At 37.8% G+C, this 26,519-nt stretch overlaps 1 protein-coding gene and 2 pseudogenes across 1 annotated transcript in view; all 3 read left to right on the plus strand.

Moving 5' to 3' along the window:
* The window catches only part of LOC143570181 (ABC transporter B family member 15-like), a 211,481-nt gene that overhangs the window by 23,847 nt on the left and 161,115 nt on the right, over nt 1–26,519 (plus strand). The gene's annotated exons all lie outside the window — the stretch shown is intronic.
* Nucleotides 5,884–10,675, plus strand: LOC143570183 (ABC transporter B family member 15-like; annotated as a pseudogene).
* Nucleotides 14,750–19,602, plus strand: LOC143570184 (ABC transporter B family member 15-like; annotated as a pseudogene).

Raw genomic sequence — 26,519 nt, forward strand, 5'->3', positions numbered from 1 at the left:
AAGTGGTATCAGAGCGGGTCAGATCAACTTATTCAGCTTTTCTCTTGATATTCGGGTTCTATTTCCGCGATTACACTAACCGAGACGTTAAAGACCCGTTGAAGTTTGAAAATAAAGTTTCCAGAACTGAAAATTAAGTGGGAAATAAGAGTGTTTGAAGCTTCTCCTTGTAGATTTGGATGCTTGGGATCTACAAGTGCCAAATCCGTGCGTTTCGGGAACCGTTCCGCCATACGCCAAAAATCTGGCGACCCTACGGTCCTTCTCGGCGACGATTCCGAGGTTGAAGATGTAATAAATCAAACTCCGACGTATGTGAGTGTCAGTTATTTCTGATCGTGCCAATTTGTGGGATGAAGATGTGGCCGAGGGGTTTACCGGTAACTGCTAGCGAATCAAACTGAGGCCGTTCAAATCGAATCGAACCGAGGCCGTTCAAATCGAATCGAATCTGACCCATTCGAAACGAATCGAATAAGTTCAATGGGATTCATTTTCAGGCGGTTCGTTTTTCCGGCCAGGGTGTGGTAGCGGTGAACAACGGAGAAAGAAGGAAGAGAGTGAATCGGCGACTAGGGTTGACAAGATCTGGGATGGTGGCGGCGGCGGTGAACGGCGAAACTCAAAGTATCCGGTGGTGGTTCCACCGCCGACGGAAGGGGCAGCCGGATTCAATTTTCTGGCAGGAAGCTGTAACGGTGGTGGTTGTCATGAATTAGGAAAGCTATGGCGGTGGGGAAGAGGAATATTAGAAGCCAGGATGATGAGGATGATGTTTATAGTGGCCGACGTTTGGAGGTTGGGACCGGAATCCGGTTTTCCGGCGGCCGGTCACCGGAATAATGATTTTCCGCGCCGATCATAGTTGGTGAGGCTGCCGGCTGACATATGTTTCTAGGGTTTGACTTCAACCCTTTTAGTTAATTCTTTTGAGGTTTCTCATTTACATCCAAATAGTTAACTCCTTATGCTTCATCTTTAACTAAACGGTAAAGTTGTCTTTTTCACATGTTTCTTTTTTTTTTTTTTTCTAAATGATACGATGGGCCCACCTTGTTTCTTTCTCCATTGAAATCAACGACCATCTTTCCCAAAACCCAATACCCATCTTCAATCTTCAATTCTTGCATCCATAATCATTCACACCAAGTTCGTAGTCACTAACCCCAAATATGTTACCCCTTCATCTCTTGAAATCTCTTAAAGCTACAAATCAACTCAATAATCTCACAAAAACCTCCGAGTCTCCTACCACCACCAAGAACTACCCATATCATATAGGTTCTTCACTTGCAAATGAGTTTGGTCATCACTAGTTGTGTGATTCAAGCTCGTTTTTCGGGCGTCGGCATCCAAAACCACCATCCCTAGTGGTGTGAGCTTGGGTTTCGAGCTAGATCTAGGCTTTGGTGGTGGTGTCGAACTGTCGATTTTAGACGGCAGCGGTGAGTGGGAGTTGCAAAAGGAGGCGGTGGTTGTTGAATCAGCTGAAATAGGTTGGGTTGTTGTTATCATCAAATTGGGTGTGATAGCCGGTAAACTGAGTGACAGTGGTGAACGTGTTCTCTAATGGTTGCAAGGAGAGCGACACAGGGGGTTCAAGCGGTGGCAGAGGTCGAGGCCGGCGGTGGTGGTGGTTGGAGATTGGTGCAGCCGTGCAGGCGATGGTGTGGGTTGACTAATGAGATGCAATGTGTCTGTATGATTATTTTACAACATAATTTTATACTTCTAGTATAAAGACCAAACTGCCCCTTTATTCCTTAGTGAAAATACAAATTTACACTTGAGTTCACGATGAAACATAAAGGAGTTAACGATTTGGATGTAATTGGCAAAAATGAGAAACCTCGATGGTTCGTATGCACAAAAAAACTTTTTGGACTAAAGTCGCATTATTAACCAAACCAAAGGGACGTTTTTGGCACTTTACTCTAATTTTTTTTTCTAGTTGTTTGTATGGGTTGGGCATTCTCAAAGCTACTATGGACATGGTATTTGATTAGAACGTGTCTGGTTTGATATGTGGGTTCTAATTAAAATCAAATGGGCTAATTTTGGGCTTTTGTTTTTTTGTACTGCTTAAACTGATCAAGAAATAATTATATGTTCGGATTGATCAACCTAAATAAAGTCAAACTTGTTCGGGTTTTTCGTCATTGTTGGAGTGTGTTTAAAGCGTATTATTTCCATATTATATTCAAGGCTCTTAAAAGGGAAATAATAAGCTTTGTCATTTGATCGTTGTCCCTGGTATTTCGTCGAGCTCGTCTTAAGCTATATTGATTAAAGATCCGAGATGGATAAAGAAGCAAGCACTCCTTCATGAATGAATTAGGTGGATCATACCTTGAGAGAGTGATTGAAGAAGCTCTGGTTGATTTGCGAAATGTGAGATACGGCTCGTCAAAGTTTTGATATCATATGTTAAGGGTGTGATTGTAAGACCAAAAATTATGACTTGCAATATCAAATTACAAAAATTTCAACGACACATATCAACCGCAATTTACAACTAATATATATGCAACATGAATCTAGTATTATATTATAATATAATATTATATCATGATTTTATAAACGTGCCATCCAACTCAAAGTCAAGTGTTTACACTGCATTTCGAGGTTATTAATTACTTATAACTAAAATACAAATTAAAATTCAAACGCAATCACGCCCTGAGATTGATAACCGAATAAACTGGACTCTGGAGTCATTAAATTATTAGTAAAACGCCAAAAAAAAATAATTTTAATCTATTAAAAATTTCAACGCGCATCTAATTATTATATATAACAATTAACAAGTTTGATGTCACTAATTGACGATTGGGTCACTTGGTATTACTCGTTGTCATTTTATTTTTATTTTTTTAATTTCGATACCGTAACAAACATAACGAAAACAAACCGAATTTTCGTAAACTCACAACCTCAACACCCAGACCCCATAACGCTCCGGAATTTACCCACGCCCGAGTTTACCAACCGACACCAGCCCATTGGTCTACCTCGGTTTTTATATTATTTCCATTTTTAGCTCTGGTACCTTAACGAAAACAAACGAAACCGACTGAAGTCGTGTCGAGTTACTGCCTTAATGTCCAGAACTAACAAAACTTGAGCTTTACCACCGCTTGGTTTTCTAGACCAAATAAACGGCTATTTGTTTACATGTTAATCTTTTTATATGCTACATTGATGCGTTTTTTTTGGGTTTTAACGTTCAGGTTACCAACAGTGTCTATAACGTAATGAGTGTAACTGATAGTATTCAAATTCACCTCGACTTATCGCCTCAATGCCTGGGACCGACAACGATTGGGTCTATCACAATCTGTTTTTTACCGACCTGTCCCGACATTACGTGCCAGGTAAAACACTAATTTAGTGAAAATGAAATGCCACTCAGTCAATTTCAGTTTGTTTATTGACCGACTTTAACTAAAATATTTGTGGTGTTTACTTTTCATCTCACTTTTAAGTTTTAACGGAGTAAAGTAAAGTAGGCTATAGTAGATATTATTATATATTTTTATGCAACCAATGATATTTACAAATTTGAGGGAATCATAACATACATAATTGAAGGCTAAAGTAAAAGATATAAGAGCATCCACAACGGGGTGGATCGACCGAGGTCCGAATACGGGTGACCAGTGTCGGACGAAGATCTGGCGGACGTCACCGTTGTGGCGCCCAAGTTTGCTGAACAAGTTTGGTTCTGCAAACGTAAGATGGACGTGCAGATGTGGCCCCTTTATACTTATTAAATAGAAAAAAACAATTCTAGATTTACAATCAATCAACCGAAAATCTCACAAAAATCTAAGTCAACATGAAGGGGTTTCCGATCTAACCGATGTGAAGTTTCAAAGAGTTCATCTTCAATCAATGTTTGAGTCAATCAATATGAATCTCCGGTGAGAGGTGATGGGTGGTTGTGTTTAGTTAGGAGAGGATGATTTTTCTTTATGATGAACATGGTTGAGGGGGTGTTTGGGATTGAGAATCAGATCCAAAATGAACAAAGTGAGAGGAGTGTGGCCTGTGGGTATGTCGCCATATGATACAAAGAAATCATCATAATCATCATCGTACTCAGTATATCTCACCAATAGCAATTCTATGGTAGGGTCTGAGGAGGGTAAGATGTAGACAGCCTTACCTCTATCCCATAGGGATAGAGAGGCTACTTCCGGTGAGACCCCCGGCTCGATAGTAGTTTTGCATCAAGCCTTGGACATAAGGCACATAACACTTAATCATCGGGACACCGGCTGATTGGTGCATGTGCCCTTGTCTTTCGGCTATCAACGCCATCACATGATGCCTGATTAACCTTCCGCCACTTTTAACGTTATTTTTACGAGATTAGTAAAATAACATCAAAATTAGTGCAATTTTACTTTTGCCCACCCGAGGGTTCACACGTATATACATTATATGTGTGCACCGCAAGCAGGATAATATGATACAAAGAAAGATTAATATTATTAAGTGATTAAATATAAAATTAATATATATAAAAGTATATTAAAAATTGATTAAATATAAAATAGTAGGTGATTATGTGTCGATTTGTTGTTGTGCAATAAAGTGAATATTTTTATGAAAAGTTTGAAATCTGATGCGACGATTTGTATAAGTTTACTGTTGAAGATGCTCTAAATGGGCCAAGTAGGTCTTTGTTCTCCATTTCTTTATGTGACTACCTTCCACTAAATCATAGGCCTATATTTCATTATGATAAGGAATATTGATTTTTTTTTTCGATTATTTAAATTATAAAAAGAAGACATTGATATTGGGTTAAAAATAGACAATATTATTAATGGGTTAACATGTCATATTGGCTTTTATAGCAATTAGACGACGGCGATAGACTGGTGAGCCGGCAACAACACTGACTATGTGTTTGGTTAAAACGGTTTTAACTTTTAAGTTACGTAAACATACTTAGTTACGGAAACATCATTGTCCTTTTCGATTAGGCCTTAGCCCATGATTTTAAAGATTTAAACCTTATTAAAAAGGTAATAGTTCAGGCGCAAATCAAAGAAAGAGAACAATGAGTAGCGATAAACGTCGCCAATCATCCTTCGTCGCCACCAAATCCCTTTGCCGGCCGAATATGTTTATAATGTGTATGTGTATATGTATATGCATTTAAGTATGTTTATGTAGAGCGAGAATGATTAGAGTAGATTGCCAAGGATTATGATCCCAAGTCCCAACGACAACTATAAGTCAACTATTAGCCCAAGCCAAGAGCCCATAAAAATATGATTGTCAAGGTCTTTCATTAGACTATGTGTTATGGTGAGGTGGGGACGCCACTCCTTGCCATCTCATGACCTTCCTTAAAGTTTTAAAACCATTCATCCAAAATGTATGAGCACCAAACCCATCCTCAATTCCTTGGAGTGCTAGTGAAGTAACGAGTGCCAAACCCATCCTCAAAATGATTATAAACTTTAGTTAGCGCCTACACATGATTTATGAGTGAGTTATTTAATGTCCCGCTGCTTACCTAGCAATGTGACATCAACTTTTGATTAATTACACTCGAACATAGTAGTTTGTTTGCAGCTAACCTTAAGATGAGCATTTCCAAATATTCAACGAGACAGATCAACTGCAATTTAAAAACTAACACATGTAACATGAATCTAGTATTATATTATAATATAATATAATATCATGATTTCATAAACGTGCCATCTAACTCAAAGTCAAGTGTACGTTTACACTGCATTTCGAGGTTATTAATTATTTTTATAAGTAAAATACAAGTTAAAAATCGAACGCATCACACTGACATTGATAACCGAATAAACTGGAGTCATTACTCATATATTATTAGTATTAGTAAAAAGTCAAACAAATATTTTAAATCTATTAAAAATTTCAGTCTGCATCTAATTCATCATAAACTATAGAACACTTCCTCCATGCCAACTCATTATTGTGAGTTATCTAATAGATTTATAAATGCACATAGTCCATGGTCTCCCACTCCTCATAAACTCCAACTAATTCGACAACCTCGTACCTGTGATCTGTAAACATGTGTAAGCACAGGAAAGAACCAAGTGATGGGTCATTCTGGTCGCTTTTCATGCATGCTGATAGAACCGACATGTTTCTGATGGGCGTTGGAGTTATAGGTTCCATTGCCGATGGAATGGGGCTGCCGATTATGTTGTTCTTCACCAGTATCATCATGAACAGCATTGGGGGCAGTTCTAATGTATCCGCCGACGTCTACAGAGACAAAATCAACAAGGTTAACATTAATAATTGTAAGCAAATTATCCTAATTAATACCGATTATTTATGGTCAACTGATTGGGTTTGTAATTAATTTCTTGTTTACAGAATACTGTATATCTTTGTTACATGTCTGTAGCGAAGTGGGTTTCTTGTTTTCTAGGTAGGTTTTGCTTGATTATTGGTTTTTATTAAAGTGGATCTAAAATTTGGATCCATATACATTGTCTAATGGGTTTTGTTGTAGAGGGGTACTGCTGGTCAAGAACATCAGAAAGACAGGCATCAAGATTGAGGCTGACTTATTTGAAAGCAGTTTTAAGGCAAGAAGTCGCCTATTTTGACATGAATGTTACAAGCACAGCGGATATCATTACCAGTGTTTCCAGTGATAGCCTCATCATCCAAGAGTTCATCAGTGAAAAGGTATGTGGCCACTAGTTTTTAATTTTTTTGAAGGTTGTGGTGAATTGTATTCGCAATTTAGCAATTTAATTTGAATAAAAAAATGCAGATGCCGATGTTTGTGATGAATGTGACAACTTTTATTGGGTCGTATATTGTGGAATTTATTTTGCTATGGAGATTAGCAATTGCGGGGCTGCCATTTATTTTATTTTTGGTTATACCTGCTTTAATCCCTGGAAGGGTTCTAATGAGGTTATCAAGAAAAATCAGGGAGGAGTATAATAAGGCGGATGCGGTGGCAGAGCAGGCGATTTCTTCAGTGAGGACTGTTTATTCTTTTGTGGGTGAAAATAAGACAATTAAAGAGTACTCTAATGCTTTGCAAGGTACATTGAAGTTGGGTTTAAAGCAAGGGTTGGCTAAAGGACTTGCAATTGGCAGCAACGGTGTCCTTTATGCTGTACGGGCCTTCTTGTGTTGGTACGGTAGTGGATTGGTGATGGACCATGGAGCCAGAGGAGGAACCGTGTGGTCGGTTGGAGCAGGAATCGCCATTGGTGGGCTGTAAGTTCTTTTCATTTTCATTTTTACATTTCATTGAGTTTTTTAGTTAGCCGATGGTTTATGACTCAACTAATTACCTTTTGGCGTTTTTAGAAAGTTTGTGTACTTCTTGGCAGTTTGCTACCCAACAGTAGCAGACTGCTTAGAGTATATAAAATTCCCAATAAAAAAACATAGAAATAATCAGAATCATGAACTAATTAAAAAGAATTCAACTTCATCAAACTTGTTGGCCGCATTTTTGCATATGGATGCCAGAATGTATGTTAAAAATGAAATTAATATTGGCAGGTCATTTGGTTCCGGAATGTCCAACGTAAAGTACTTATCGGATGCAATGGCTGCCAGCAAACATATAAGAGAAGTGATTAAAAACTCACTATTCACGGCTTTCAATTAGTTTGCAATTATTGACTCAACTAAATTGGATGTAAAGAACACTTTTTAGAACTGGACAACTCAATTAATTTTATTAGTATTTCATATTAATATAAAGATGTCTAGTATTAAAAATTATCAAATTAATTTTTTCATAACTTTTCATCTTTTTTATAGTTTACATACACATGCATATTGCACACACACATATATAAACTAGAATAATTTATTTGTTTCATATTGAATTTAGGAAGGGAGAAACAATGGTCGTTACATGTTTATATTTTCTTTTATTATAAATTTTGTTCGACTATAAAAATTAAAAAAAAAACTTAACTTTGTTGTACACATTCTCGATAGTGTTCTGAGTTAATTGTATTTTAATTTGCTTTAGTCTATGCTTATTCTTGTTATAAATTACAGGTTGGCGAAAGAGGAGTTCAAATGTCAGGTGGGCAAAAGCAACGAATTGCAATTGCTCGTGCAACAATCAAGTCACCTCGTATCCTTCTTTTGGATGAGGCCACAAGTGCGCTAGACACAGAATCAAGCATCCGTCGGTCGAACCACCATCGTCATAGCTCACCGTCTATCAACAATTAGAAACGCAGATTTAATATATGTGGTACAAAATGGTGAAGTGGTCGAGTCTGGCTCCCATGATGACCTCATTCAACTTGAAAACGGTTTATACATGTCGCTTTCCCGCCTTCAAGAAACCAAGAAAAACGATGAACCCTCTAGCCCTTACCAACATGAACTTTCATCTATCCCCTCAACATTCGATGTTCACAACTCAAGAAACCGTAGGCAGTTAATGGTGAGTCGGTCGAGCTCTGCAGCCTCGGCCAATCACGATGAAAAGGATAATCTTACCTCGCAGAGCAACCAAAAAGTTCCAGTGTTGTCATTTAAGAGACTTTAGCAATGAATGGTCCAGAATGGAAGCATGCGTTGTTTGGAAGTTTGGGAGCGATTCTATTCGGTGCAGTCCAACCAATATTTTCCTTTGGATTGGGGACAATGATATCGGTTTATTTCTTGGCAGATCATGATGAGATCAAGCACAAGACAATGATTTATACCTTGTGTTTTGCCGGTTTGGCAGTGCTCTCAATGGTAATCAACGTCATTCAACATTACAATTTTGCAGCCATGGGTGAGTACTTAACCAAGAGGTTACGAGAAAGGATGTTGTCAGATACTCACATTTGAAATTGGATGGTTCGATAAGGATGAAAATTCAAGTGGGGCCGTCTGTTCGAGACTCGCTACTGATGCTAATATGGTATAGTTTACATTTAGTTGATCTTTCCACTAATTATTGACAAAAATTATGCCAACAATGATTCAATGTTCATATAGGTGCGGTCTTTGGTGGGTGACAGATGCTCACTTCTAATTCAAATACTCTCTGCAACGATAGTTGCATGCACAATGGGGTTGGTGATCGCATGGAAACTAGCATTGGTTCTGATAGTGGTTCAACCATTGATAATCATTTGTTTCTATTGTAGAAGAGTTCTCTTAAAGAACATGTCAAAAAAAGCCTTGAAATAACAAGAGGAAAGTAGCAAGCTCGCCGCCGAAGCAGTCTCAAATTTGCGTACAATCACCGCTTTTTCATCTCAAACACGAATCCTCAAGATGCTTTTACAGGCCCAAAAGGCATCAATGCGCGAAAGCATCCGACAAGTTTGGTATGCTGGATTCGGGCTCGGGTTTTCTCAGAGTCTTATGGGATGTACTTGGGCTTTAGGCTTTTGGTATGGTGGCAAATTGATTACCGAAGATCATCTTGGGTCAAAAGCATTTTTGCAGACATTCATGATCTTAGTTAACACTGGTAGGGTCATTGCGGAAGCTGGAACCATGACAAATGATCTAGCTAAAGGATTTGATGGAGTGCAGTCGGTGTTCAATGTATTGGACCGCAACACCTTAATAGACCCCGAGGACCCTAATGGTATAAAGCCCGAGATTATTACTGGCCATGTAGAGATATGTGATGTTCACTTTGCCTACCCTGCCTGGCCAGACGTTAGAATATTTAATGGGTTTTCCATCAATATCGAAGCTGGAAAATCAACTGCTTTGGTTGGACAAAGTGGATCTCGGAAATCAACCATAATCGGGTTAATTGAGCGATTTTACGACCCAATGAAAGTGTTAAACTTTTAGCAGGTGAATCAATAACACGAACACGAGATTTGATCAACACACGATCGACTCTTTTATTAAGAAAACGACTAACGAGAAAAACTTAATAATTACTAATACAATGTACGGCTTATATAGAACCTATACATGACTAATCTTATACTAACTCAAATACACAATTTGAATCCAACACAAATAGAATTAAATAAAATAAGACCGACTTATCCAATAATAATAAACTAATTATTATATTAAATATTTTCCGAGATATTAGGAGCCTTCAATTTGATTTGGTGTTGGACTCGTTTAACAGAAAGGTGTCGTTAAAGTCGACGAAATAGACATAAAGTCGTACCATTTAAGAACTCTAAGAAAATTTATCGCACTCGTGAGCCAAGAGCCCATGCTATTTGCTAGTACTATACGTGACAACATCATATACGGTGTTTCCAAGGAATTTAGCGAATCAGAGATTGTTGAGGCTTCAAAAGCAGCAAATGCTCATGATTTTATAGCGATTTTGAAAGATGGTTATGACACTTGGTGTGGTAATCAAGGGGTACAGCTCTCCGGGGGACAAAAACAACGCATTGCTATTGCGCGTGCAATATTGAAGAACCTCACAATTTTGCTACTAGATGAAGCTACTAGCGCATTGGATGGTCGTTCATAGAAAGTAGTGCAAGATGCGCTTGAGCGGATGATGGTGGGGCGGACTAGTGTAGTGGTGGCACATCGGTTGAGTACCATACAAACCTGTGACACCATTGCGGTTTTGGAAAATGGGAAAGTGGTTGAAAAGGGGAGCCACGGTTCGTTACTAGCAAAAGGGCCTTCTGGATCTTACTACAGCCTGGTTAATCCTCGAGAATCTAGTTATGCGCAGGATTGAAATAAGGTGGGATCTCACTTGGTGGATCACGCACAAGTGTTAGAAGTAACTGAAAATACTATGCATAATCTTTAGCTTCTTAAATATGATTAAATTGCAAATATAGATATTATATATACTTACCTTCAAAAGCTTGTGCATATATATATCAGTATCATGGATTATAACTTCGATCACCAACATTAGATTGCGATTAGTTCTATCACAGTCTACATGTTTTGTACATCCACCCCATGTCACCAATAAAGAAAGTAAAGAAGTTAAACCAAAAGCATCGTTACTTTGTACATCTGTCGTATAAGTCCTTCAATTCAAGCATTGGCTGCATCGAGAATCCAATAACAAACATGTTCTTATTCTTAAATAAAATCAATCTACTGCTGGGCAGGCGTGCAACAAAAGAAAATCACTTACTGTAAATTATTACATTTTCAGTTCATTGATCTTTTGACCAAACCAATTCAACAAGGTCATACAAGAAAGGGTTAGAAACATCTTCATAAGAAGAACATACTCAACATGCAACAGTACATTTTCAAATGTATAAAATTTGCAAAATTTGGTTGTCAATGCGAATGCTCGATCGCACAGGAATACTTGTGAGTACAGTAATCAGAATTTGAAAACCCTAATTATAATAAAACTTATTAGAAAATAATATAAAGATATATAAAATTTTAAATATTTATCTAATTCGGGTCTTTAATGATCACTTTAGTAGTGAATTGGTAAGTTGATGAAAGTGCTGTAAAGTGTAACCTTTAGTTTTTCAAAACTAATTAAAAAAATTTAAAGTGTTATTAAACTAGTGGTGTTAGCCCGTACAATGCAAATGTGTTTTATACATATAGATTTTTTATATCTGGCCATTACCCATATGAGGTGTTCACTGTGCTATGAATCGAAAATCTATATAGCACGTTACATATTTTACATAAAAATCATTAAATATTATAATGAGTAAACATAAGCAAAAAAATACAAAAAATAAAGATAAAAATAAAATTATCTAAACCTTATTGTCATAAGGTAGTCGAAGTGCGTAATTATATTCCATCAAATCTACAATCAAGCATATGCGAATGTCATTTACAATGCAAAAAGAAATTTCTTTTATTTAAATGTATAATTATGAAAGGAAAAAATATATATATATATATACACTCTTCATTGCTATCAGATTGTCGATGCGGCGTGTAATTATATTCCGTTGAAGTTATGGAATCAAACTCGTGCAAATGAAAATAAATGTGAAATTCAAACTAAATTATATTAAGTATTTACTCTTTATCATCATCGGGTTGTCAAAGCGTATAATTATACACCGTCGAAGTTATCGTCTATTTTCAAAACACACGTGACATGTCAAAAATCTGATTGGGTGAGCCACTATGCATTGGTTTACAAATTGCATAATACAGTAGAAACTCTATAAAATAATACATTTGGGACCACCAATATTTATTAATTAAAAGAGTTATTAATTAATCGATAAATTAATAATTATTAATTTATATATTAATTAATATTTTATTAATTTATAGTAGAATACTTAGTTTACAAACACCTTTCAAGCTTCCACTTAATTATTGCATACAATGCATGTATATCAAATGAACGGCCCAATTTGAAAGAAACCTTAAATCTCCCATCTTATTATGCTTCTTGTGTTCAATGTATCACTTTTTGGACATTAAAAATATTTTCTATATAAATACAAGATCAAAATAGGTTAATTAACACAAACAAATCATACACACAACATGGCTTCCCATCTTAAAGGTCTGAAAAAAAACAACAATGACAGACAAGATTCGAAGAGCATTATGCAAGCACAACAAGGATAATCCAAGTCATTTTTCAAGAAACTTTCATAAATCATTCATGTAATATGCTATATATAAGGAATTATTAATTTTTATTCTATATGGGGTCTAAAGAAATTATCAAAAATGTATTATCTTATAATTTTAGCAAATTATTAATTTAACATCCTATCCCTGAGTCGGGACCGGCAAAAAATATTATCTTAGAGAGTTTATTAAATAATCGAGTATTTATTTATCGAGTTTCTACTGTAGTGTGTTCAATAAGGATTCATTAATAATCGAATATATAAACAGACTTATAAAATAATCAAATTTTATATTTCATGAAAGATTTAACTATTTGTTAAAGAGCTGATGGAGAGGTAAGAGAGAATCCTGATGTTCCATGTGACACACGCTCGATTGTTGCCCCTGCCATTTAGTTTTAGCGGCACCTGGTGATGATCGGAGTCTAGGCAAATAAGTGGCGATCAATAGTTTGATCCTTGAACGGAACGGGTTTTACCTCACCGCATTGTTGTGTCGTCTTCGGGCGAGTGTTCACAGGCTTTGACCTTATGTGAGGATTTTCTCCGGTTTGAAGCATGTGTATCACGATGTTGTGAATTTCGTCAGTAGCCCATTTGAAAAATTCGTTGGCCATTAAATAAATTATACTAACTATATGTTTAACAAAGTTTTTATTAAATGACAACATTTAGCATTATAAAGTCAAACTATTGTCAAATCAATCGGGGTTAGTTTGGATCAGTATTAAAAAAATGGTGAGGGGCTGGGATTAGGGATGCCAAAAGAATAAGAAAAAAACAAAGACCCAAGCCTGATGGGTTATTTGAAACTCGAAGCATTCGAGACAAGTATTAGGACTGGTATGTGATTGAAAATATATATATATATATATATTCATGGGTGTGGGATCGATTATGTGCTACCCTAACTGATTATCCAAAATTAAATCTTCATTTATCCGAACCATATAATCATTTGTATACTAACAAACGAGGGCCCATGGTCACTGAAAAAAAATGGACTATATTAATTACCGTTTAGAAAAGAAATAAAAAACAACTAGTTTTCAACCCGGATCCAAACTCGTTTTGACAGCTACGGTGCCAAGCTGACGTAAACAGGCAGATCAATCCCAAATCAGGACGGTTTTACTATCCGATCATATTGGTTTTCAAGAGGTTTCGTGATACTTAAAGAAAGAAAGGAAATGAAATGGATGGAAAGAACAAAAGAGGTGTGTTTCAAAGTTTTTTTGTTGAAAGGAAATGGAAGGAAATAACAAAAGGGGTGTTTTAGATATTCATTAAAGGAAAGGAAAAGATGATGTTTGAAAAGTAAAATGAAAGGAAAGTAAAGAAATGAGTAAAATGGAAATGAAAAACTTTCCTTTCCTTTCATTTCCATTCTTTCGGTAAATGAACTCGGGAACACAAGAAATGTAAGGAAAAGAAAGTTCTATTCTTATCTTTTCTTTTGGTATCTCCTCTTTCTTTTCAATTTTCTTTCCTTTTAAATCTTTCCAATTTAAAAAGATACAAATTCTCTTATTTTAGTCATCATTTTCTCATCGCTTCCATCCTTTTCTTTGTTTTAATGAAACTCGGGAACACCCCTTTTATTTTTTCCTTTCTTTTCCTTTCTTAAATGAAACTCGGAAACGCAATGCTAAGCTTGAAGGAATATGCATAAACTATAAACTCAGCATGTATGGGCCGAGAACCGGTAACTCAATTGTGAGCCGAAGACAAGAGCCCAAATAGAAAGACTGTCATGAACCTTCATTACAATGCCTTGTTTGTACCTAACCTTAAAATAAGTATTTCCCAAAGTTCAACAACGCAGATCATCTGCAAATAACAAACTGGCATATGTAACACGAATCTCATATTATATTATATTCTGATTTCATAAACGTGCCATCAAACTCCAAATCTCAGTTTACACCTGCATATATTTCATATTAGGAAAAGTACAAGTAAAAAATCAAACGCAATCACAATGCCATTATTAAATAATAAGTTGAAGAAATTAAATTATTAGCAAAAAATCAAAGCATATATATTAATTTTATTAACAAATTTCAAACTGCATCTGCACTTATTATAATTATAGAACCATCCCTCCACGCTAGCTCATTCCAGCTATCCAACAGATCTATAAATGCACATATATAGTTGATAGTCCCCACACTAATTACCATAAACTCTGATTTATTCAACAACCTCGTATACTTTTGGTAAACATGAGTAAGCATAGCAGTGGGTCATTCCGATCACTTTTCATGCATGCTGATAGAGTCGACATGTTATTGATGGCGGTTGGGCTTATAGGCGCCTTGGGGATGGGTTAGGGTCCCCTGCCTTGTTGTTCATCAGTAGTCGCATGATGAACAGCATTGGAGGCAGTTCTTCTGTGTCCACTGACGTGTACACAGACAAAATCAATAAGGTTATATAATTGTATCAAATCAACCTAACATATACTGATAATCGTCACGAAATTAATCTAACTGGGCTTAATTTCTTGTTTACAGAATGTTGTTTATCTTTGTTACTTGTCTATCGTGAGGTGGTTTGCATGTTTTGTTGGTAGGTTTCATCCGCTCGATTATTATTTTTTGTTAAAGTGGGTTTGTTTGAACTTGGAATCTATATTGTCTTATGAGTTTAATTTCTTGTAGAGGGGTATTCCTGGTCAAGAACTTCAGAGAGGCAGGCATCAAGACTGAGGTTAACTTATTTGAAAGCAGTTTTAAGGCAAGAAGTGGCCTATTTTGACTTGAATGTTACAAGCACAGCGGATATCATTGCCAGTGTTTCTAGTGACAGCCTAATCATTCAAGATTTCATCAGTGAAAAGGTTTTCCACTGGTTAAATTTTTAACTTACATAAATATATGGATCAGTTCAATTGTATTTGCAACTTATTATTTTGGAATAAAAATGCAATGCAGGTCCCAAGGTTTGTGGCAAGCGTGGCAACTTTCGGTGGGGTGTATATTATGGCATTTATGTTGCTATGGAGGCTAGCACTTGTTGCGCTTCCGCTTATCCTAGTTTTAGTAATACCTGGTTTAATTTACGGAAGGATTTTAATGAGGTTATCAAGAGAAATGAGGGAGGAGTATAATAAGGCTGAGACGGTGGCACAGCAGGCGTTTTCTTCAGTAAGAACAGTTTATTCTTTTGTGGGTGAAGAGAAGGCCATTAAAGAGTACTCTGATGCACTACAAGGCACAGTGAAGTTGGGTTTAAAGCAGGGGTTGGCTAAAGGGCTTGCGATTGGCAGCAATGGTGTTGTTTTTGCAGTATGGGCTTTCTTGTGTTGGTACGGTAGTAGACTGGTCATGTACCATGGAGCTAGAGGAGGAACTGTGTGGTCAGTTGTAGCAGGGATCGCCGTTGGCGGACTGTAAGTTTCTTTTTTCTTTTTTTGTTCTGTCAATTCATTGACAAATCAAATTGCAGTTTCAGATAATGAATTTAATAATGACAGAGCACTTGGTTCTGCAATGTCCAACGTGAAGTACTTCTCAGATGCAATGGCTGCTAGCAATCGTATACGAGAAGTGATCAAAAGAGTTCCCTCTATTGATTCAGACAACATGGAAGGGGAGATATTGCAAGAAGTGCATGGAGAAGTTGAATTCAAGAACGTTAAGTTTGCATATCCCTCAAGGCCCGAGTCTTTGGTATTCAAAGACTTTAACTTAAAGGTTCCAGCAAGGAAGACAGTGGCGTTGGTGGGTGGAAGTGGGTCTGGTAAGTCAACGGCGATTGCATTGTTGTTGAGGTTTTATGATCCCCGTGAAGGAGAGATTTGTGTGGACGGGGTGAGGGCTGATAAGTTTCAACTAAAATGGTTGAGATCACAAATGGGGTTGGTGAGCCAAGAGCCTGCTTTGTTTTCCACCACCATAAAAGAAAACATACTTTTCGGCAAGGAAGATGCCACCATGGAAGAAGTAATTGAAGCTGCAAAAGCTTCAAATGCTCATAACTTCATCTCTCGGTTGCCCAATGCCTATAACACTCAGGTTCTTTTTCCCATCTTCTAGATCCTGAAATATCAAAAACGAAAAAAATCTATACCAAATAAGTAAACTATCTGCTGGCATGTGTTACAATTACGTGAGTCCAACCTATTTTTTCTCTTTTCTTTTATTTCACCCTTCACAATATATAAATTTACATCTCGCGATATTAAAGAAAATGCCCATAACTTTATCTCTCAGTTACCGCAAGCCTATGACACGCCTTTTTCCATCATTTATATCCTAAAATATCAAAAACATATATATATATATATATATGTATATATATATATATATATATGTATATGTCCGATAAAGTGTATCATTTACCCGAACATGTGCAAGTTATACGCATAAACGAACAATATCAAACTAATCTGTTCACGTTTTTCTTTTATTTTGTATCGTTACACATGTAAGGCTGGTGCATAAACAAACAATCAAACTAACTTTCTCATAGATTTTTTTCAATTCACTGACGCTCACCACATTTGAATGTTTAATATGCATGTTAGGCCATAAGCATTCAAGTTTTTAGCAAAAATAAAACAGATAAACAATAGTCATTACATTTTTCCCTTTTCTTTCATCTTTAAATTTGTTAAGATTCGAACTAAATAGGCAGATGGTTTGGGTCCTGGTCTTCAAAATCACTGGTAACCGTAGAACCACATATTTCCAACAGTAATTTACTTTATTTTACACTTATAATTGTTGTAAATTACAGGTTGGCGAAAGAGGAGTTCAGATGTCAGGTGGGCAAAAGCAAAGAATTGCAATTGCCCGTGCAATAATCAAGTCACCTCGTATCCTTCTGTTGGACGAGGCAACAAGTGCGCTCGACTCAGAATCCGAGCGAATCGTTCATGAGGCACTTGACCATTCATCCATTGGTCGAACCACCATCATTATTACTCACCGTCTATCCACAGTTAGAAATGCAGACGTGATATCCGTGGTCCAAAACGGCCAGGTGGTCGACTCCGGATCCCATCATGACCTCATTCAACTTGAAAACGGTCTCTACAAGTCACTCGTTCGACTTCAAGAAACCAAGCAAAATGATGAAACCCCGCCACAAGGACTTTCATCTATCTCCTCATCATTTGATGTTCACAACACGAGCAGTTATGGGCGAACGAGCTCTGTAAAATCAGTCAATCACAATGGAGGGACCAACTTTACCTCATCGACCAACCAAAAAGTTTCTTTTAAGAGGCTTTTAGCAATGAACACTCCTGAATGGAAGCAAGCATTGTTTGGGAGTGTGTGTGCTATTCTATTTGGTGCGGTCCAGCCAGTATTTTCCTTCTCAAAGGGGGCAATGATATACGTTTATTTTTTGAAGGAACACGATGAGATCAAACAGAAAACAATGACTTATACCCTATGCTTTGCCGCTTTGTCAGTTCTCTCGATGATAATCAATGTCATTCAACATTACAACTTTGCAGCCATGGGAGAGTACTTAACCAATAGGGTCCGAGAAAAGATGTTGTCAAAGATACTCACCTTTGAAATTGGATGGTTCGATCAAGATGAAAATTCAAGTGGGGCCATCTGTTCGAGACTTGCTACTGATGCCAATATGGTATGGTTTTACATCTTGTTCACCTTACCTCAAATAGTTTATCTTTTCAGTAATGTCTAATGATTTGATTTTCAAACAGGTGCGATCTTTGGTGGGTGATCGATCCTCACTTCTAATTCAAACATTGTCTGCAGTGACGGTTTCCTGCACAATGGGGTTGGTGATCGCGTGGAAAATGGCATTGGTTGTGATAGCGGTTCAGCCACTGATAATCATAAGCTACTATTGCAAACAAGTTCTATTAAAGAGCATGTCAAAGAAAGCCATGAAATCACAAGGAGAAAGCAGTAAGCTCGCAGCCGAAGCTGTCTCAAATTTACGTACAATCACCGCCTTCTCATCTCAAACACGAATCCTCAAAATGCTTCTAGGGACCCAAAAGGCACCAATGCGTGAAAGCATCCGACAAGCTTGGTATGCTGGATTAGGGCTTGGGTTTTCTCAAAGCCTTGTCTCTTGTACTTGGGCTCTAAGCTTTTGGTATGGTGGGAAATTGATTAGCAATGGTGACCTTGGTGCAAAGGCATTTATGCAAACGTTTTTGATCTTAGTGAACACAGGTATGGTCATTGCATAAGCTGGAACCATGGCAAATGACCTAGATAAAGGATTTGATGGAGTGCAGTCGGTTTTCAATGTATTAGACCGTAACACCTTGTTAAATCCTGATGATCATGAAGGTATAAAGCCCGAGATCATTACAGGCCATGTGGAGATAAGTGATGTTCACTTCGCTTACCCAGCTCGGCCTGACATCATGATCTTTAACGGGTTCTCCATCAATATTGAAGCTGGAAAATCAACTGCTTTGGTTGGACAAAGTGGATCTGGAAAATCAACCATAATCGGGTTAATTGAGCTTTTTTACGACCCAGTGAAAGGTGTTGTTAAAATTGATGGAATAGATATAAAGTCATACCACTTAAGAACTCTAAGAAAATTTATCGCACTCGTGAGCCAAGAGCCCATGTTATTCGCTAGTACTATACGTGAAAACATCATATATGGTGTTTCCAAGGAAGTTAGTGAGTCAGAGATTGTTGAGGCTGCAAAAGCAGCAAATGCTCATGATTTTATATCTGTTTTGAAAGATGGTTATGACACTTGGTGTGGTAATCAAGGGGTACAGCTCCCCGGGGGACAGAAACAACGCATTGCTATAGCGCGTGCAATATTGAAAAACCCCACGGTTTTGTTAGTAGACGAAGCCACTAGTGCACTGGATAGTCATTCGGAGAAAGTAGTGCAAGATGCCCTTGAGCGAATGACGGTGGGACGGACCAGCATAGTGGTGGCGCATCGGCTGAGTACCATACAAAGTTGTGACACCATTGCGGTTTTGGAAAATGGGAAGGTGGTTGAAAAGGGGAACCACGGGTCATTGCTAGCAAAAGGGCCATCTGGAGCTTACTACTGTCTCGTTAATCCTCGATAATCTAGTTCTGCTGGCCATACAGAGTACTAAAATAAGGCAGGTCTCACTTGGTAGATCACGCGCAGGTGTTGGAAATAACAAATGATTGATATGTATTTCTTTAGGTTTTCAGTTATCAACTGTTAAATATGGTTAAATAGCATAAACATACATTAAATGCTTATCTTTAAAAGCTTGTGCATATCAGAATCATGGTTTATAACACCAATATTAGTTAATCTATATGTCTTGTTCATCCATCCCAATATAGCGATATAAACCAAAGCGTTAGCGTACATGCTTGGGTGATGCAAGCCAATGCATCCTTACTTAGCAAATTTGATGCACAAACTCCTTCAAATAAAGCAATGCATGCATCCACATGAGAGATATAAATCAATTAGAACAACTCTTAACTGCAACATTTAGCATTCTCGTAAATGTGTAAATTCCTTCAATTAGAACAAATACACAATCCAACAACACAAGAAACTGAACACTTACTTTAATCTCCCAGTTCTTTGAGAAATAATTCGAATAGCTGGTGTGCGTCAAACAATTACATTTCAGTTAATTGCTCTTTCGACCAGACTAGCTCAGAATATTCATACAAGAAAATGCTAAGATACATTTTCCTAAGAAAATTTTTTTAACATCAGTACAATTTAAAAGGTATAAAATTTGCTAAACTTGGTTGTCACTTTCAATGCACACACAAGAATATATTGTGGGTGTTGTAATATGAATTTGAAATCCTAATTATCTATAGATATATATAAACGAAACTTTCAAAAGCTCTTTGGTTGCTCTCAACATTTTCTCGAACCACCAGATTGCTTTATTTGTGAATGGAGGTTTTCATGCATTTGACCCGAATTCACGGGTATGGGTCCCATCAAACCCAGATAGCCCTTAAACGGGTTATAACATCTCATTAAATTAAAAATTAATCTCAACAAATATAGATGTGAAAAATTTTCGTATATCCATACTTTATAGAATTTTCATATTAAATATTTGGTAAGATTAATGTTTAATTTAAATTTGTTCATAAAATTGTAAGGACAAATACTAGCATCCTGATTCCATTCCATGGGAGGTAAAAATTACAAGATACGTGTTTTTTTTTCAAACCTTAGGTATGAAAATAACACTTAACTTCAAAATTTAAAAAATGAGAAATTAAAAAAATACGAGATGACCATTTTACCCCTGACTTAATGGACAAAAAGACGGAGGTTAGAAAATAGTACTAAAATGTCTGTTTTTGAGACCTGAAGTATCTAGTTGCAATGAATTCAACAACGGTACTAAAGTTGCGAAATTAAACAAACCACATATATGAAAATGACACTTAACTCTTTTATATATTTCTAGTATCTATATAATACAAAAAACGTGTAACCATTAACTACTTTTTTTTCACAACTGCAATTATAGAGCTTATGAATGCAACTTATTAGGCCTTGTGATATACTTTAATACCAGGACGTTAAAGCTAATTTGATAGTAAACGAGTGGAAAACCACTCCATTCATAGATTAAAGGGAGTTAAATGCAAAATGGGTAAAAATGTAACGGGCTTTAAAATTCTCTACATTCTCATAATAATTTAAGAATTGTTTTAAATTAAATTGAGGAGGGTTAAGTGGAACTAAACCATTTTCTTTGGGTGAGATGGAGTACATGTTGAACGTAATTTCCGACTCTAGGTCTCAAGTCAGTGAACTTACGGGACCAATATTGACAAATCGGTAATGGTTGGTTATGTTTCCTAATTACAACATGTTTCCTAGTTGTTTTGTAATTATAATAAGTAATGTATTGGCTAGCAAGTTAGGTTAGTCCATATAATGTAAGGACCCGTTACCGGTGCCCTACATTTGGTGTTGGATTTACTCATAAACGCAGTTCTAAATTCAGAGTTATTTAAAAACTTTCGCGAAATAATAAAATAGTCAACCACTCGTTACATTCATCCATAATTTTGTCGTCTTAAAACATAACATAAAACATAGTGTCAAAACATCACGACAAATCTTCAGATGCCAGCCTCTTCAGTATTGCCATGTGTCTCCTTCAAGCCAGCTGTCTCAGTCGATTAGCCTGCGTGCATACTAAAAGTCAGCTACGCTGAGTGAGTTCTAGTTAATCAGGCAACGGACAATACATTCACAAGTTTACATATGTACCTTCCTATTATCATACTTACTTACATACTTACGTACTTTCATTCTTTCTTTCATATTAACATGCATACTCTCATTCATACACATACATTTTGAAGAGCCTTCCGCCCTATAACCTTCGCCGATATTATTAGGGTCGGTCCCCTACATTCGCCGATATTATTAGGGTCGGTTCCCTACATTCGCAAGAATTATTAGGGTCGGTTCCCTACATTCGCCGATATTATTAGGGTCGGTTCCCTACATTCGCCGACATTATTAGGGTCGGTTCCCTTGTTCTATCTATACCCTTCGTACCTTTCTATACATTCATAATTATAACTTCCATACGTCCATACATCATCTATACATCATATATATATATCAATCATATCTTTATACTATCCCTTGACGGCACATGCAATATCCGAAGATCGTTCATGCATCGTCAACCATTCATTCATACATAAATCACATAAGGCATACACTTACCACTTAAGGTAAGGGTATTAACTAATCACATCGAGTATGCACACAACCCCGAAAACATAACAAGGAAATGGGGCTAGAAACTCACCTGAAGTCGGTTACGTTCACCGTTAATAGTAATCCCTTTCTTAAGCCGTGCACGGCTAACTGTATAATATATACATGTATCAATTAACTATTGCTACTCATATCGTATTTCTATCTTTATATAACCCACAACGAACGGGGGTCCTGGGGCAGCGCTCCTGGCAGCGGTGTTCTAGGGGCGGCAGCCCCTAGCAGGGTCCAAGGGGCAGAGCCCCTGGCTGGGGTCGAGCTGCCAAGCCAGCTTGAAAAAATTTTATTTCCATTAACTGTCTTAACATATTTTCCATTAACATTTTTAGTTATTTTCTAAGTTGGGCTTATTTGTTAAGCCTAAGATAATGGGTTAGCATCCTGTGGACTTAGTTAAATCTGGCCCATCTGTCCATTAGGTAACTGGGCCTAACTGGCCAGGCCCAAAGTCCACCTCAAGCCACTAACTGGCCGAGAACTCCAGGACAGAGAACTCAGCCGAGAACTCGTGACCGAGAACACTTGGGACCGAGATCGTTGACCGAAATCATCAACTTTTATCGAGAACATCTTTTGGCCGAAAACTCGTTTTGGCCGAAAACCCATCTTAACCGAAAACCCTTAGGCTTGACCGAAAACTCTTAGGTCAGATGTTTCAGCTCATTCTTCTATCTTATCATTTCTATCCTTAGCTCAGTTAACCATTTTTATGGTTTATGCCATGAACTTAACCACTTTTCTCCACCAATTTAACCGTTATACACCCCTTTTCACCATGGCTTCAAGATCTAACTCGTTTTAGGTATAAAGTTTGGACCTTTATAAGTGTAAAACGTTTTAAGCTAGACCTAGGATTTCCTTTATGAACCGTATCTAGTCATGAGTATATTACGTCCATTTTTAATCATCAAGTTGGTAAATTTATGTTTTATCTAGACCCGATCTAGTCTAGGTTCAAGTTTAATGGCTACCCGTTCATAAAAACGCAAGCTTTAAGGTCAAGAACATACCTTTATGATGTTTCTAGGATTCGACTAGCTTGATTCTTGGCCTTGGACTTGTTATCTAGTTGTGAGGTTGAAGATCCGATGTTGCTATGGTTGGTTTAAGGGGACGGCGGCCGGCGGCTAAGGAGGTGTTCTTTGGCTTAAGTGTGTGTTTTAAGGTGTAAAATGGATAAGATGGATGAAAATGGAAAGATTTAGGGTTTAAGGGGAAGCCCATGGACCTAAGGCCCATCTTTCCTTTTTAGTCTATGATTAATTCCATTTACTTAGCCTACTTAGCTTTCCCTTTTTGCCATTTACTATTTACTTATTAACTCAAGTAACTTTTCCGTCATAAGAAATAATATGTAAAATATTATTATCATTCGAAATTTTGGGACGTTACAAGTCTTCTCTCCTTAAAGAGGTTTCGTCCCCGAAACCTAACTACTACATAAACAGATTAGGGTAAAACTTGTGCATCTCATCCTCAGCTTCCCAAGTAGCATCTGATCCCTTATGATGCTTCCATATCACTTTTACCAAGGGTATAACCTTGTGACAAAGCCGCTTTTCCTTACGATCAACAATCTCTATGGGTTGCTCAATGTAGTTCAGCTACTCATCAACCTCGATATCCATCAATGGCACGTGAGATGTGTCATCAGCTAGACATTTCCTCAAGTGAGAAACATGGAAGTTTGAGTGAATTCCTTCTAGCTCCTCGGGCAGATCCAACTTATAAGCTACTTCACCCACACGATCTAAAATCTTAAATGGTCCGATGTACCTTGGACTCAACTTCCCCCTCTTTCTAAAGCGAATGATCCCTTTCCAGGGCGAGACCTTGAGCATCACATTGTCACCAACGTTAAACTCGATCGGTCGTCGCGGCTTATCAGCATACGACTTCTGTCTGTCTTGAGCAGCTTTCATTCTTGCTTTGATTTGATCAAACTTTGATGAGGTTTCTTGAACAACCTCTAGGCTTCCCATCTCCTTCTGACCAATCTCCCTCAACACACCGGGGGTCTACACCGTCTACCATAGAGCATCTCAAATGGTGGCATACCAATACTTGAATGGTAACTGTTGTTATAGGAGAACTCTGCTAGATGCAGGTGATCATCCCAACTTCTACCAAAGTCTAAAACACAAGCACGTAGCATATCCTCAAGGGTCTGGATCGTCCTTTCAGACTGTCCATCTGTTTGAGGATGATACGCCGTACTGATGTTCAACCTCGTCCCCATAGCTTCATGAAATTTCTTCCAAAACCTCGAAGTGAATCGAGTATCTATATCAAACACTATTGACAGTGGCACTCCATGTTTAGATACAACCTCTCTGATGAACAAACTTGCTAACGTTTATGACGAGATGGCCTCTCGTATAGGCAGAAAGTGAGCACTTTTGGTCAAACGGTCCACTATCACCCAAATGGTATCATGATGCTTAGCTGTACGAGGTAGCTTAGTTATGAAATCCATGGTGATGTGTTCCCATTTCCATTCAGGTATCTCAAGCGGTTGCATCTTTCCATAAGGCTTCTGATGCTCAGCCTTGACTTGTAAACAAGTTAAGCACTTACTAACATAATCGACTACATCATTCTTCATTCCCGGCCACCAATAGTCTCTTTTCAAATCTTGGTACATCTTGGTAGCTCCTGGATGAATCGAATATCTCGACTTATGAGCTTCATCTAAGATTCGACCTCTGAGATCTCCATGGCGTGGAATCCACATACGGTCAAACTTAGTCTTAACACCATGAGTGTTTTCCATCAGCTCATCTTGTTGACCGAAAATCCTTTCCTTCTTCACTAGACCTTCATCCACCAACACTTCTGACTGTACCTTGATGATTTCTTCAAAAAGGCTTGAGTTCATAATCAGATGGTATGACTTCACTGTTGCAAGGACTTCCTCATTCTTACGGCTTAGCGCGTCGGCTACCACATTAGCTTTACCAGGATAGTACTTAATGTCGCAGTCGTAATCCTTAATCAACTCCAACCACATCCTCTGTCTCATGTTCAATTCCTTCTGCTCGAAGAAGTACTTTAAACTCTTATGATCCGTGTAAATGGTACACTTAGTACCATACAGATAATGCCTCCATATCTTGAGAGCATGCACTACGGCTGCTAGTTCTAAATCATGCGTCGGATAAGTACTCTCGTGGACTTTCAACTGTCTAGACGCGTAAGCTATCACTTTTCCACGTTGCATCAGCACGCAACCTAACCCACGATGCGAGGCATCGGTACAAACAACCAGATCCTCGTCACCATCGGGTAAGGCAAGGATTGGAGCTTGCGTGAGTCTCTTCTTTAGCTCTTGAAAAGCTTCTTCTTGGAACTTCCCCCAACTGAATACTATCGACTTTCGGGTCATACCGGTCAACGGTGCGGCTATCTTGGAGAAACCTTCGATGAATCTCCTATAGTAGCCAGCTAACCCTAGGAAGCTTCGTATATCAGTCAGATTCTGTGGAGTCTTCCAATTAGTAATCGCTTCAATCTTAGCTGGGTCCACGGTAATCCCTTCAAGATTAATCACGTGACCTAGGAATTGCACTTCTCGCAACCAGAACGCGCATTTTGAAAACTTAGCATATAACTTCTCTCTCTTCAGAGTCTCCAATACTTCTCTCAAATGCTCGGCATGATCAGACTCGCTCTTTGAATAAATCAATATATCGTCGATGAAGACGATAACTGACTTATCCAACATTGGTCGACACACCCTATTCATCATATCCATAAATGCCGCGGGAGCATTTGTTAGACCGAACGACATTACGAGGAACTCGTAGTGACCATACCGTGTCCGAAACGCCGTTTTAGGGATGTCTGCCTCTTTCACCTTCAACTGATGGTAACCTGATCTGAGATCTATTCATGAGTACCACCTTGAACCTTGTAGTTGGTCAAACAGATCATCAATCCTTGGCAAAGGGTATCTATTCTTTACCGTAAGCTTATTCAACTCGCGATAGTCTATGCACATCCTCATACTTCCATCCTTCTTCTTTACGAGCAACACTGGTGCACCCCAGGGAGAAACACTCGGTTTAATAAAACCCTTGTCGAGGAGTTCTTGTAGTTGGGACATTAATTCTTTCATCTCGGACGGTGCTAAACAGTAAGGTGCCTTCGCGACGGGCTGGTCTCCTGGTACTAAATCTATCTGGAATTCTATCTCTCGCTCCGGTGGAACCCCGGAAGATCCTCGGGGAATACTTCTGGGTAGTCGCGCACGAT

Source organism: Bidens hawaiensis, unplaced genomic scaffold, assembly GCF_021521415.1.
Source record: "Bidens hawaiensis isolate Kalapana, Puna unplaced genomic scaffold, B.hawaiensis_p1.1 tig00024843_1, whole genome shotgun sequence".
NCBI lineage: Eukaryota > Viridiplantae > Streptophyta > Magnoliopsida > Asterales > Asteraceae > Bidens > Bidens hawaiensis.